A 13,188-nucleotide genomic window follows, 5' to 3' on the forward strand; every position below is an offset into this window, starting at 1 on the left:
CTTAAGAAAGTAGCATCCAATCACTCTTAGCACATTCTTTTGGCTAGAGGCAAGTCATAGGTCCTGCCCACATGCAAAGAATAGGGATTATACAGGGCATAACACCAGAGGACTACTTAGAATTTTGTCCACCATATTGTTCTTTCTACAGCACTCGGGGAGGGAAAGAAATATCTTTTATCCATGCTATAGGAACAATTTTGGAGCCAAATTGGATAAACATATGAAATACACAAAAGAGGCTTTAGTTTACTGTTGCGATCCTAGGAAGGGAATAAAACTGGGTTTAGAAAAACAGGTAAGAAGGAATAGTAGGAGGTGAGAATGAGCCAGAGAGGAATTGCCATAAACACTGTCTCCAAATGGTCTAATTCCGTGCTTAAGCTACCCATAGGATTTTTGCTTTTTGTTTGCTTTTAACACATCCAATCCATTACAGACCAAAACTTTTGTAAAAGTAAAAAACCAAAACAAAACCCCCAAAACTAAAAAAAAAGAAATAAAAAATAAAACAAAGGCATATAAAATGAGTCTAATTTCTTTATATTTGATAAAAACACATGTAAAATTACTGTTGCATTGCTATAAAACTTTCCAAATGCTTACTTTTAATATCTGTACTTATTCCATTGAGGACAGGTGACAGTTTGAGGACCAGCTGTGTGTGCAGTACACACTCTGAGCAGAACTGATCTAATGTATTCCCACAGCATATATTCTCCTGGGTATATAGTATTAATTATCTTTTCTAGATCTAAGTCCAGATCTCTTTTCTTTTTTTTTTTCTTTTTCTGGTTATGGAATTCTGGGTAGACAGTGTTTTTTTTTTTTAATTTTATTTATTTGTTTATTTTTGGCTGCACTGGGTCTTTTTTGCTGCGCGCGGGCTTTCTCTAGTTGAGGTGAGCGGGGGCTACTCTTCGTTGTGGTGCATGGGCTTCTCATAGCGGGGTCTTCTTTTGTTGTGGAGCACAGGCTCTAGGCGCGTGGGCTTCAGTAGTTGTAGCACGTATGCTCAGTAGTTGTGGCGCGCAGGCTCAGTAGTTAGGATGCATGGGCTTAGTTGCTCCACGGCATGTGGGATCTTCCTGGACCAGGGCTCAAACCTGTGTTCCCTGCATTGGCAGGTGGGTTCTTAACCACTGAGCCACCAGGGAAGCCCCCAGATCTCTTTTCTGAGCTGCTTTTGTTCATTCATTCATGAATGAATTATTGAACACTTATTGTGGGTCGGGCACCACATAGGACTAGACAAAATGCTAAATAAATTGATGGCTTCTCTTTGCACATATTTATCTCAGGGTCCAAATGATCTCACACACAGCATGTCAAAGAATGAACTTACTATCCTACCTCTAGCCTACTACCCATCCTGTATCTTTTAGTTTTATATTTGTCACTTCCACCCACAAGTTGCCAAAGTCAGAATGTTACTTATCTACTCCTTACTCCCTCATATTTTCTTTCCAAAATATCAAATCCATTTACATACATCTCCAGTGCTCCCACATTTGTTCACCCACCATTTCTCATTGGGACCTCTATAGCAGTCTCCTGAGTGTTCTCCTTGACATCATTCTTGCTCCTCTCCATTTAATCACCACAGTACATTTAGGAGGACCTTTCTAAACTCTAAACCTCACTGTGTCACTGCTTTGCTTAAAACTCTCAGAGGTTCCTCATAGCTTAACAATGAACCTGAAAATTTATCAAGGTCTACACGTCCTTTATGGACTGATTATGTCTTCTTCTTTTGTCTCACTTCTTCTTTGAAGCTTTACTCAAGCCGGAGGGAATTATTTACAGTTCTTAGGACTTGCCATACTGTCTGTTGCCTCAGGTCTTGGTGTTTGCTGCTTCTCCTCCCTTGACACATCTTTCACCTGTTCTTTTATCTGGGTATTTCTTTCAGCTTCAGCAATAAATCACCTTTTTCCAGAAAAACTTCCCTGCTGCATCCCCATTCCCTGTCTGTATTTACCTTTATCAGAGTGCTGTCAGATAGGGTTGTAATACTGAGAGGAGATGGCTGAAATATTTTCTCATTAGACTGAATACTTGAAGTTAGAAACTCTATCACATTTTCACTGATATTTTGAAATGGATAAATGGAAAGGATTCTAGAGAATGAGTAATTACACATATTTTGGGGACAAGCCCAAACCATTTAATGGGACCAAATTGGCCTGTCCTTCCTCTTCTGTTCTTTCTGTCACCACCCCAGTTTAAGATCTTGTCATAGCATTTCTGGAGTAATACTACAATGGTCTAATTTCCTCCTGGACTCTACTCACTTCCTTGGAATCCACTTAAATGCCTTTTCAGAGGCTTTAACTCTGGATTCAGAGATAATCAAATAAATGTTTGGTTAAATACATTTATTTTTTCAACAGCAACAAAAAATTTGAGCATCTCCTCTGTACCAGTCACTCTTCTTGATGCTTGGGCCACATCAGTGAACAAAATAGAAAAAAAAAACAATAACTCATACTCTTGTGGAACTTACATTTCCTTTATTACACTTCTTTTCATGAAATTTCATTTATTCTATACAGCTCAAGTTATATAGATGCAGTAGCATGATACTAGTAGAGAAAGCAATGGTTCCCCATGCATTTGCAAATGTTACGTCCACTATCCTATATCAGTTTTGTATCACCACAGCAATACACTGTAACTGTGAATAAACCATCTCAAACTTAGTGGAACAAAAGAATAAACTAGTATTATTGCTCATGAGCCTGAGTCTGAGTCACCTGGACAATTCGATCTGGCACATGGACTCTTTTGGCACTTCCTATTGACCAAAGCAAATTATAAGGCTAGTCCATATTCAAGGCGTAGAGAAATTGGTTCTGCCATTGGAAGGGAGGAGCTGGTCACATTGCAAAAGGCATGAATAGGTGGTGAGGAATTGGGAACATTTTGGCAATCAATCTACCACTGTTTCTCTGCGGATTCAGCATCTGATAGAATGAATGCTTATATAGAGGTTTTTGCTTGCCAGTTCTTTTACACAATTATCTTATTTCTGTATATATTTTCTAACTTTCTGTGATGCGTAAAACTAAAAGATAAAACTTTAGGTTTCTGTGAGCTCCTTGAGGACAAGGAACATACCTAATCTGCCTCCTCATCTCCATGGCACATAGCACAGCACATTGTACAGAACAGACTATCAAAAACATTTGTTGAATCAGTTATTCACTGAATCGCTTATATGAATCTGCAATAAAGAGCAGAGGAGTGTCATGTTGAGATGTCCTTTCACATCTACTTGGCTTAAAAGGAACATGAAAACATTGTAACTTAAAGTGCTTTCCCCATATTATTTGGATAGCTGATATACTTCCCTATTTGATGGGGAAAAGAGCTGAAATACATTAAACTTGACTCACTAACAGTAATCTGGTGATTCTGAGAAGAAATAAGGATTGATTTCTTCAGATAGTTAAAATGCTGGCTAAAAATAGCAACAAAAAACAAAACCTAAACTACCAGGAAGGGAAGCAGAAAGGCCAGAGGTCTTGTCCTATGCCACAGTCAAGTTAAACTAGGTAGAGCTAACCCATATAACCTTGTGCTTGGGGGAAGAATGAAGGGGTGGTCAAAAAAATTTATCAAACACTTGCCTTAGATGAACCAAGCTAAGGACGTTAATAAAGGTGAAACAAACCTTTCAGGAAAAGCATATAAAATACTCTCAGGAGGCCCTAACTATCTGGAGATAAGGTCCAGATTAAAAGGTAAAATACAGGTAAGTTAGAATTTGAGGGAATGTTACTGCTAGAAAACTCTGATATTAATAAAGGAGTTTTTTTTTCTCATTTTTTTCCAAGGATACTTTATTTAAATATATTCACTGAGAGAAAATGAAAAAAAAAAGAGGAAAGCTTTTTAGCTGTATTTGCTTTTTGCATTTGTAAATGTAACTGTCTACTTTGAAGAGTTGGAAGGAAACAAGATAGTTATGTATGTTTTAAAAAAATAACTTCAGAAGAATTGGAGAGATGAATAATTTTAGTTAGATTTTAGTTTATTAAAGAATATTCTATTTTTAAAGGATAGACTATATTTTCTCATATTACTTTACAAGGGAAGATTGGGATTGTTTAAATTAAATTTGAATTTTAAGACTTTTTTTTAAAGCAATTCTTATTTACTTATTTTTGGCTGCGTTGGGTCTTCACTGCTGCATGCGGGCTTTCTCTAGCTGTGGCGAGTGAGGGCTGCTTTTCGTTGTGGTGCACGGGCTCCTCACCGAGGTGGCTTCTCTTGTTGCAGAGCATGGGCTCTAGGTGCGCAGGCTTCAGTAGTTGTGGCACGTGGGCTCTAGAGCACAGGCTCAGTAGTTGTGGCTCATGGGCTTAGTTGCTCTGCAGCATGTGGGATCTTCCTGGACCAGGGCTCGAACTCATGTCTCCTGCATTGGCAGACGGATTCTTAACCACTGCACCACCAAGGAAGTCCCTAAGACTTTGTTTTAAATGAAACCAACACCTAGGTATATTAAAAAAGGAGATTAGAATCTCTTTCATGGGTAGTATAGTATAATTATTACAGAGTATTAATTTAATCCCAATAATCTGTAACATAAATGGAGTAAAATGATAATATTGATGTAAACTATTCTATTCAAAGAAGTTCATCTTCCTTTTTTAATAGCATGTGCAGTCAGGTTTAGGTCTTACAATTCCAAATTTGTATTTTGCTCAAGCAATCCAGATCTTATTACATTAGGCAAACACTATTCAGGAGAACAGTGGATCATGTAAATACCTTTAATATTATTCATGAATTTTTACTCCCACAGTTGGTTGGAAATATGCTACAGATATTCTATTATGAATGACCTTATTTAACTTCTGATATTGCATTTCTGCATTTTTTCATTACAATTTAAAGAGGCTCTGATATACTTTCTTGCTACAGATTTAGTGTTATTATGTTACCACTTTTTGCTCCAATTTTCTTAACTATGTTTCTCCTCTGTATTTACCTTCCTGCTCTTTTTTCTCCATCTTTACAGGCTTCTTGGCACCAGTTCATATCAGCATTCAGGGATGCAGGCTAAAGTTAATAACTTTAGTGTTAGACAACACACAGACTTTAGTGTGTGTATTTTTTAATCAGTCTGTAACTTATGACTACTTCACAGTGTGTCATCCCCTGGCAGAAATGAGACCATTAATGAGGCCACACAGCTTTGCTAAGCACTACTGCTCATATGATATCTGTGGATGTATTATTATCTCAGAAGAATGAAAAAAGAATATACAACATCAAAAACTAGACAAAACTACTTTTGTACTTCACATATTAACATATTTCCTAATCCCTATAAATAATTTTTCCACTTTAGTAAAATAATATTCAGTTAAGCTGAGCATACTTAGGCAATAGGGTCAGGAATTCGAGTAAAGATCTAAAAAAACATGTAATGAAATGGATTTCTCTTTATAGTTCAGTTATCCACAATCACATTCACTCATGCCATTCATTCATTCGTTCATTTATTCAATAAATATTTATTGAGTAGCCACAATGTTCCAAGTACTGTTCTAAGCACTGGGGATAGAACAGTGAACATAAAACCTTTTTTTTCCTTATCTCTTGCAATTTATAATTTTAGTTGGGAGAAAAGAAATAGCAAATTGATCAGATGCTGATAAATGCTAAATGAAAATAAATCAGGAGAGAGGCACACAATGGTAAGTATGATTTTAGATAGTTTGGTCCTATCATTCCTGACAGGTGATATTTGATCAGAGACCTGCATGAAATATAGGAGTGAACAATGTGATGTTCTGGAGGGAAGAGTGTGCTTCACAAAGCCATGTCCTTGGTGTGTTGAGAATGCCAGTTTGGCTGGAGAGAATGAGTGAGGGGAGAGTGGGAGGTGAGGTAGGATGGTGGGTGTGGAGGTTGGTGTAGACCTTGTAGAGGGTAGTGGGGGTCAGTCATGCTTAGCCCTCTGGGCCATGAAAAAGGTTCAGGATTTTAGAGAGTACATTTGAAGTCATGGGATAATTTCTGAGTAGAGGAATTTCCACCATGATTTTTTTATTTTAATTTTTTTTACCACTTCTAAACGTGTAATTAGTAACTTCAGTAGTATCAACTATATTCACATTGTTGTGCAACACATCTCTTGAAAAACTGAAATCGTATACCCATGGAATGAACAAAAACTCCCCATTTTCCTCTCCTATCAGGCCCTATAAACCACTTTCTTTTTCTATGAGTTTGATTACTTTAGAACCTTATCTAAGTGGAATTATAGAGTATTTGCCATTTTGTGACATTTATTTCACTTTAAGATGATTTATATATATATACATATATATATTTTATGTTTTTGTATTTTTTCTTTTTTAAAGTATAATTTACAATGTTGTATTAGTTTCAAGTGTACAGCAAAGTGATTCAGTTATATTCATATATATATTCTTTTTCAGACCCTTTTCCATTGTAGGTTATTACAAGATATTGAGTATAGTTTCCTGTACTATACAGTAGGTCTTTGTTGTTTACTTATTTTATATATAGTATTCTGTATCTCTTAATCCCAAACTCCTAATTTATCCACTCCCCCCCATCCCCTTTGGTAACCATAAGTTTGTTTTCTGTGTCTGAGTCTATTTCTGTTTTATAAATAACTTCATTTTGTATCATTTTTTAAGATTCCACATATAAGCGATATATGGTATCTGTCTTTCTAGTTCACTTAATGTGATAATCTCTAAGTCCATCGATATTGCTGGAAATGGCATTATTTTATTCTTTTTTATAGCTGAGGAATATTCCATTGTATATATCTTCTTTATCCATTCATTTGTCAGTGGACATTTAGGTTGCTTCCATGTCTTGACTATTGTAAATAGTGCTACTATGAACATTGGGGTGCATGTATTTTTCAAATTAGAATTTTCTCTGGATATAGGCCCAGGAGTGGGATTGCTAGATCATACAGCAGCGCTATTTTTAGTTTTTTAAGGAACCTCCATACTGTTCCCCATAGTGACTCTACCAGTATACATTACCACCAACAGTGTAGGAGAGTTCCTTTGCCTCCACACCCTCTCCAGCATTTATTATTTGTAGACTTTTAAATAATGGCATTCTGACTGGTGTGAACTGATACCTCATTGTAATTTTGATTTGCATTTCACTAATAATTAGCGATTTTGAGCATCTTTTCATGTGTCCACTGGCCATCTGTATGTCTTCTTTAGAGAGGTGTTTATTTAGGTCTTCTGCTCATTTTTTGATTGGGTTGTATGTTTTTTTGATGTTAAGCTGTATGAGCTGTTTGTATATTTTGTAAATTAACCCCTTGTTGGTCAAATTGTTTGCAAATATTTTCTCCCATTCTGAAGGTGGTCTTTTTGTTTTGTTTATGGTCTCCTTTGCTGTGCAAAAACTTTTAATTAGGTTCCATTTGTTTATTTTTGTTTTTATTTCCATTACTCTAGGAGATGGATCCAAAACAGTATTCTGCCTATGTTTTCCTCTAGGAGTTTTATAGTATCCGGTATTCCATTTAGGTCTTTAATTTATTTTGAATTTATTTTTGTATATGGTGTTAGAGGATGTTCTAATTTCATTCTTTTACATGTAGCTCTCCAGTTTTCCCAGCACCTTTTATTGAAGAGACTGTCTTTTCTCCATTGTGTATTCTTGCCTCCTTTGTTGTAGATTAATTGACCATAAATGCATGGGTTTATTTCTGGGCTTTCTATCCTGTTCTGTTGATCTATATGTCTGTTTTGTGCCAGTACCATACTGTTTTCATTACTGTAGCTTTGTAGTATAGTCTGAAGTCAGGGAGCATGATTCCTCCAGCTCTGTGCTTCTTTCTCAAGATTGTTTAGGATATTCAGGGTCTTTTGTGTTTCCATAGAAATTAAATTTTTTTTTGTTATAGTTCTGTGACAAATGCCATTGATAATTTGATAGGGATTGCATTGAATCTGTAGATCGCCTTGGGTAGTATAGTCATTTTAACAATATTGATTCTTCCAATCCAAGAACACAGTATATCTTTCAATTTTTGTTGTCTTCAATTTCTTTGAGTTGATTTTTATATTTTTGCTTAATTATTATATTATTTTTATGTTATGGCTTTTGTGTGAAAGGGATATAGACTAAGAGAGGGGCAGAGGTGGAAGCAGAGGTACAAATTTTGAGGCTGTTGCATTTCTATAGGCTTGAGATGACCGTACCTTGAACATGGCTGTAGCAGTAGTGATGGTAACAAGTAGATAGACTCTGAATAGATTTTTAAGGTAAAGCCAATGGGATTTGCTGATATTTACAGACATGTGACATGAGAGAAAGAGGAATAGGATATGAATCATTATATAGTGAATTTTTGAATAACTTAATCATGAATCCTTTACCCATTATTGAGAGTAATAATTGTAAAATCCCCTTAAATGCTACATGCCTTCTATAATATTGTGCTGGTGCTAAATCAGCCTATTTGATGGCTCAGGATTATTGTTTTGAGCTTGAGTTTTTATATAGGTGTGGGTAGTATAAAACTTAAGGTGTGGGTATGTCAGAAAGATATGGAAATCTGCCAGTAGCAAACATTTCCATGTAGAAGAAAAGAATGTCTGATTTTGACAGCAAGTTGGCTCCACCCCACAAACTATTTTGGAATTTGTCTAGGTGCTATATTGCAAACTGCTTCCTCTGTCCTCCTTATAAAGTCTATGCATCATTATCTGAGTGTGTGATGAGTTTGTAGAAACTTGAGACCCAGTGAAGCTAGAGAAAATGAGGAAAACAAAGGGAAGAATCCTACTTTCCTCTTGACTTCTAGCTTAATATAAGAGGCAAAGGGAAAAAAAGAATTCTATAGCCAGATTTCTTTTTGTTTAAATGTATAAGAATATTAAACATAACCATTGAGGAATATCTCTAAGTGCTTAAAAGTTATTGTTTATTATTTGAAACTATGCAGTGAAAAACCAATTATATGAGGTTTGAGATTTTTAAGAAATCTGGTTAATTGTGGCATGCCACATTCTTTATGGGACCATAAGAGATGTAATGAAAGTGCACATGGCCTCAGGCTGTGCTTCTCTTCCTATATCATCATGTCCTGTATTTTCTTGATTGACAAGAATAGAATCAGTGTGTATTGGGGAGCTGTACTCTGGTCATGTGTACTTTTTTTTTTTTGTAATTTAAGTAAATTTTTTTGCGGGAGAAAAACATCTGAACCTCAGGTACAGTCCACAATGATGCAACAATAGTCATAACTCATTCTGGGAGTACTCTTACACAGTTTGCAGGAGAAAGTCCACATGGAGCATCAGCTAAATGTTTATCAGAATTCACAAAGCCAATCTAACCTGAGTATTACACAATACATAATGACCATGATATAATAATAAAAATACAATATTAAATACTACTTTGTGAGCTACAGCTAAAATATAAAGAATTTAGGCTCTTTTTTAAAAAATGAAAAAAATATTTCTATTATAGCTTTATTTCAAGCATTTTCAGCTAGATACAGCTTTATATATTTTCACTCACAATAGACAGCAAAAGAATGCCTTCTTAAGTATCTGTAGATAAAGTATATTACTCATTTAAATGTTTGCACTCTGAAGCATACTTTGCCAGGTATGAGTTCAGATAAGAGTATGAAACTGTGCTGTGGCAAAATCCTGGCTGATGATCAAGACTTGGATAGTTTTTCATATTTGTTTAAAAAAACTTACATCAGGGAAAAAAGAAGTGAGGACATAAGGAGAAGAACCAACATTATTCGTTTTCAGTGAAGCAGTCTAATTCCAGAGAATGGGCTTTCCATTTTGAATTCAAAGTGTGTCGTCCCAAGGTTGAGTTCTTTTCAGCTCAAGGAGCTGCCTATGGCTGAGGCAGCACGCAGTGATGAAGGGAATTGAGAGGAAAGCGTTAACTGAACTACAGAGATGGTCACTGATAAATTCCTAGAGGTCCTCGGGCCCACACAGAGGCGAAGGGCAGCCGGAACTATCAATACAGAAGAAAAATGCGCTCACTGAACTGCACACATGGAGCTTCTAGGAGGGTTAACAGTTCTTGACATAGGTTCCTGGTTGTAGTTTACAATCTCTTCCTTCACCACCCTCTGTGACTGTTCTATTTCTGCTTTGTTTAACTTGATTCCAAGGATTTCAGCAGCAACTTGCTGAAAACACAGGAAGACAGAGTCTCCTGTCTTTGCTGAGACAGTGGCTACTAAAACCATTTTCCTGGCAAAACCTTAAGTGTTTTTCAGGTTTTACCATTTGCATATGCTCCAAATCAATTTTATTGCCCACCAAGGCAGCCAGTGGCTGAGTTTCTGATTCCTCCCTCACGTTCCTCACCACAGAATACCAATCTTCTAAATTCTCAAAGCTTTGATAATTTGTAATATCATATACCAAGAGGGTTCCCTGTGCTCCATGCATACATTTATCCAACAGCTTGCCTCGCATTGTCTGCCCTCCTGTGTCCCAAACTTGAAGAGTAACATTCAAGTTTCCTGGCAACGTTATTCTTCTCAAAAAGAAATCCAGTCCTATAGTTTGTACTGTCTCCCAAAAGTTCCTTGAGCAAAACACGTAGCTAAGGAGGTCTGCCCTGAGGTGCCGCCCCCCAGCACGACGATTCTCAGTTGCTGGTCCTGGCTCTCCTCCTCAGAGTCCGACATGGTGTCCCAGGAACCAGGCCCGCCCGCCGGAACTAGGCGTGCCTCCCCTCCCTTCCCTTCCCAGCCACCCACCCCTACCCGAGGTAGAAGGAGGAAGGGGATGGGGGCGTCTCCGGGGGAAGGGGAGAGGAGGCGGGCAGCACTCCCTGCCGCGGTGGCTCAGCGGTCGCTGGAGGGATCCGGGGAGAATCGCTCGCAGAGTGTCATCTTGCCCACCTCCCTTCCCCCTGCGCCCATGTGTACTTTTTTTTGACCATTCTTAAAGCATGTCAGACAGTTTTGTAATTAGCTGAAAAGGCAAGCAATTCAGTTTCACTTTGCTGAACCCAATCTGTAGGATTGACAGCATGCCTTTAATAGATTCCTTCAGTAGATAATTAGCCCAGTTTAATGCAAGTACTGCATGAATTAACATTTGCACTTGAGTATGAACATTCAGGGCTACAGTGCTTTCTACTGTGAGTTGTTTCCCTAGAATTTGCAGGAGTGCCTATTAGGTGCTTGTAATGTATTGATTAGTACGGAATGGCACCAATTAGAGGGCGTGGGAACGTCCCTGGAGTCAGAGATGATATACTTGTTGGTGATACTTAATGCTTTTTCCTGTAAACTCTAACCCAGACAACAGATAGCCTTCTTCAGTTTTGATGTGCATTTTACTTTAAATTGCCAGGCAGAAAAGTACTAAGATTCCTGGCCTTTCCTGGACTTATGCCGTCTGTTCGCTTTTCCACTCTTTATGAGACTTTTCATCTGTAAGATTAACCCAAAAGATCATATGCTCTAGGTGTTATAAATAAATAATGGAACAAATAAAAGAATCATCGGGCCATTGAAACTTGCCTTTTGTAGTGATAAAAATTGCTTTGGCACAGCTTGCTAGTATATCAAATATTGATTCAAAATTTTATTTGCATTTATTGGGGAATTTCAAAGAACTTTATGCTATATTCAAAATCAGCTCTGAAAAAATAAAAATTTAAATGTATGTACTGTTAGAATAAACCTTGTCAGGGAACTTGGAGGTGGAGGGAGGGAGGGATTGGGTAACAGAATAAATCAAGTTAATGTCTCTGTATGTGGATTTAAAAGAAAAATAAAATTTAATTGTTTTCTGAAAACTGAAAGAGGTTGTATAATATGGTTGTTAAGAGCATGAACTCTGAAGCCAGAATGCCTCGGTATGGACCAAGCTTTACCACTCGTTTACTAGCTTTGTGACCTTGGGTCAGTTACCTAACCTCTCAGTTCAGTCTGTCAATAGTATGATAACAGTAGTACCCACTTTATAAGGTTGTGAGGATTAAGGGAGTTTCATATATGTGAAGCACTTAGAGCAGTGCCTAGTACTATGTAAGCCCTATGTATTTGCTCTTTATATTTGCTCATTTATATATATATATATATATACACACACACATATGTATGTGTATATATATATTTATACAGTATATTTTGAAATGATCTTTTCTAAAGTATATAAAACATTGACTGTAAACTTTAAATATTTCAAATAGTTCTTACTTATAAGACAGCTATTCACAGTGGGGTAAACCTTGGATCTCCTTCCCTTCCAGGATTAGCAAGTCCCTGAGCCTTGTCCTCTGCTCCTGTGCCCCGTGCAAGATTGCAAATGCATTTTTTTGAAGTATAGTTGACTTACAGTATTGCATTAGTTTCAGGTGTACAGCATAGTGATTCTGAAGGTTAATGTTAGGTCTAGCTCACAGGAAGTATGTCCATGGTCTGGAAAGCAACCAAATGATTTGAAGTGTACCCTCTCCATGATTTTCAGCGGTCCAATCCTACATTTTCGTAATGCAGCAAAGGTGCACATATAGATTGTGTATGAGCACCAGCTTCCAATCTGTGTGTTGTCCTATCCAGGGTTTAGGGCATCTGGATCAAGAATTGGAAAGAATGTTGAAAACTTTCTGTCTGCTGTAATTGAAAATGCCCCCAGGCCTGCATCTCAGTAAGAGAAGACCCATGCTGCTGTCAATAAAAGTGAGAGGGAAAGTAGAACCCCTCCGTGGAAAAATAAGTGGATTCCCTACACAGCAGAAATGAAGAGTTGTGTTACTGCTGGGGTAATTTAGGAATAGCCTGAAGGCCACCTATTCTTTCTTTATGGAATTTTCTTTATAGGTTTTCTGAGTGTTACGTAGATAAAAGTTTCTCAAATTGAGTTGGTGAGAGACCTCAGTTCTCAGAGTTCTAATGAACACTGTCTGCCAGTGAGAGCACAGGTGTCCTCCTTCTTATGTATTCTTTTAATTACAGAATTCTCACTTTTTGAAACACTGCTTTTGCAGACATGAGAGCTGGGTGAGGCTTTGTTCCCAATACATCTAAGAGAATTGAAGGATGCTTTCTGACCAATACTAATTGCATTAAACGGAGTTTATCTGTGGCTTTTTAAATTGGAATCCATCAGATATAGTATAATCATACCTTGTTTTTCTTTAATAGTGCACAACGAATGCACT

General features: G+C 37.2%; 1 pseudogene across 1 annotated transcript; it reads right to left on the minus strand.

Annotated features, from left to right (window-relative positions):
- Nucleotides 1-9,826: 9,826 nt before the first annotated feature.
- LOC308617272 (ras-related protein Rab-28-like) lies at nucleotides 9,827-10,725 on the minus strand (annotated as a pseudogene). Its single transcript has one exon. The product of its transcript is annotated as a ras-related protein Rab-28-like (transcript).
- Between the last annotated feature and the right edge of the window lie 2,463 nt (nucleotides 10,726-13,188).

This window comes from Mesoplodon bidens, assembly GCF_964165515.1.
Source record: "Mesoplodon bidens genome assembly, chromosome: 5".
Lineage (NCBI taxonomy): Eukaryota > Metazoa > Chordata > Mammalia > Artiodactyla > Ziphiidae > Mesoplodon > Mesoplodon bidens.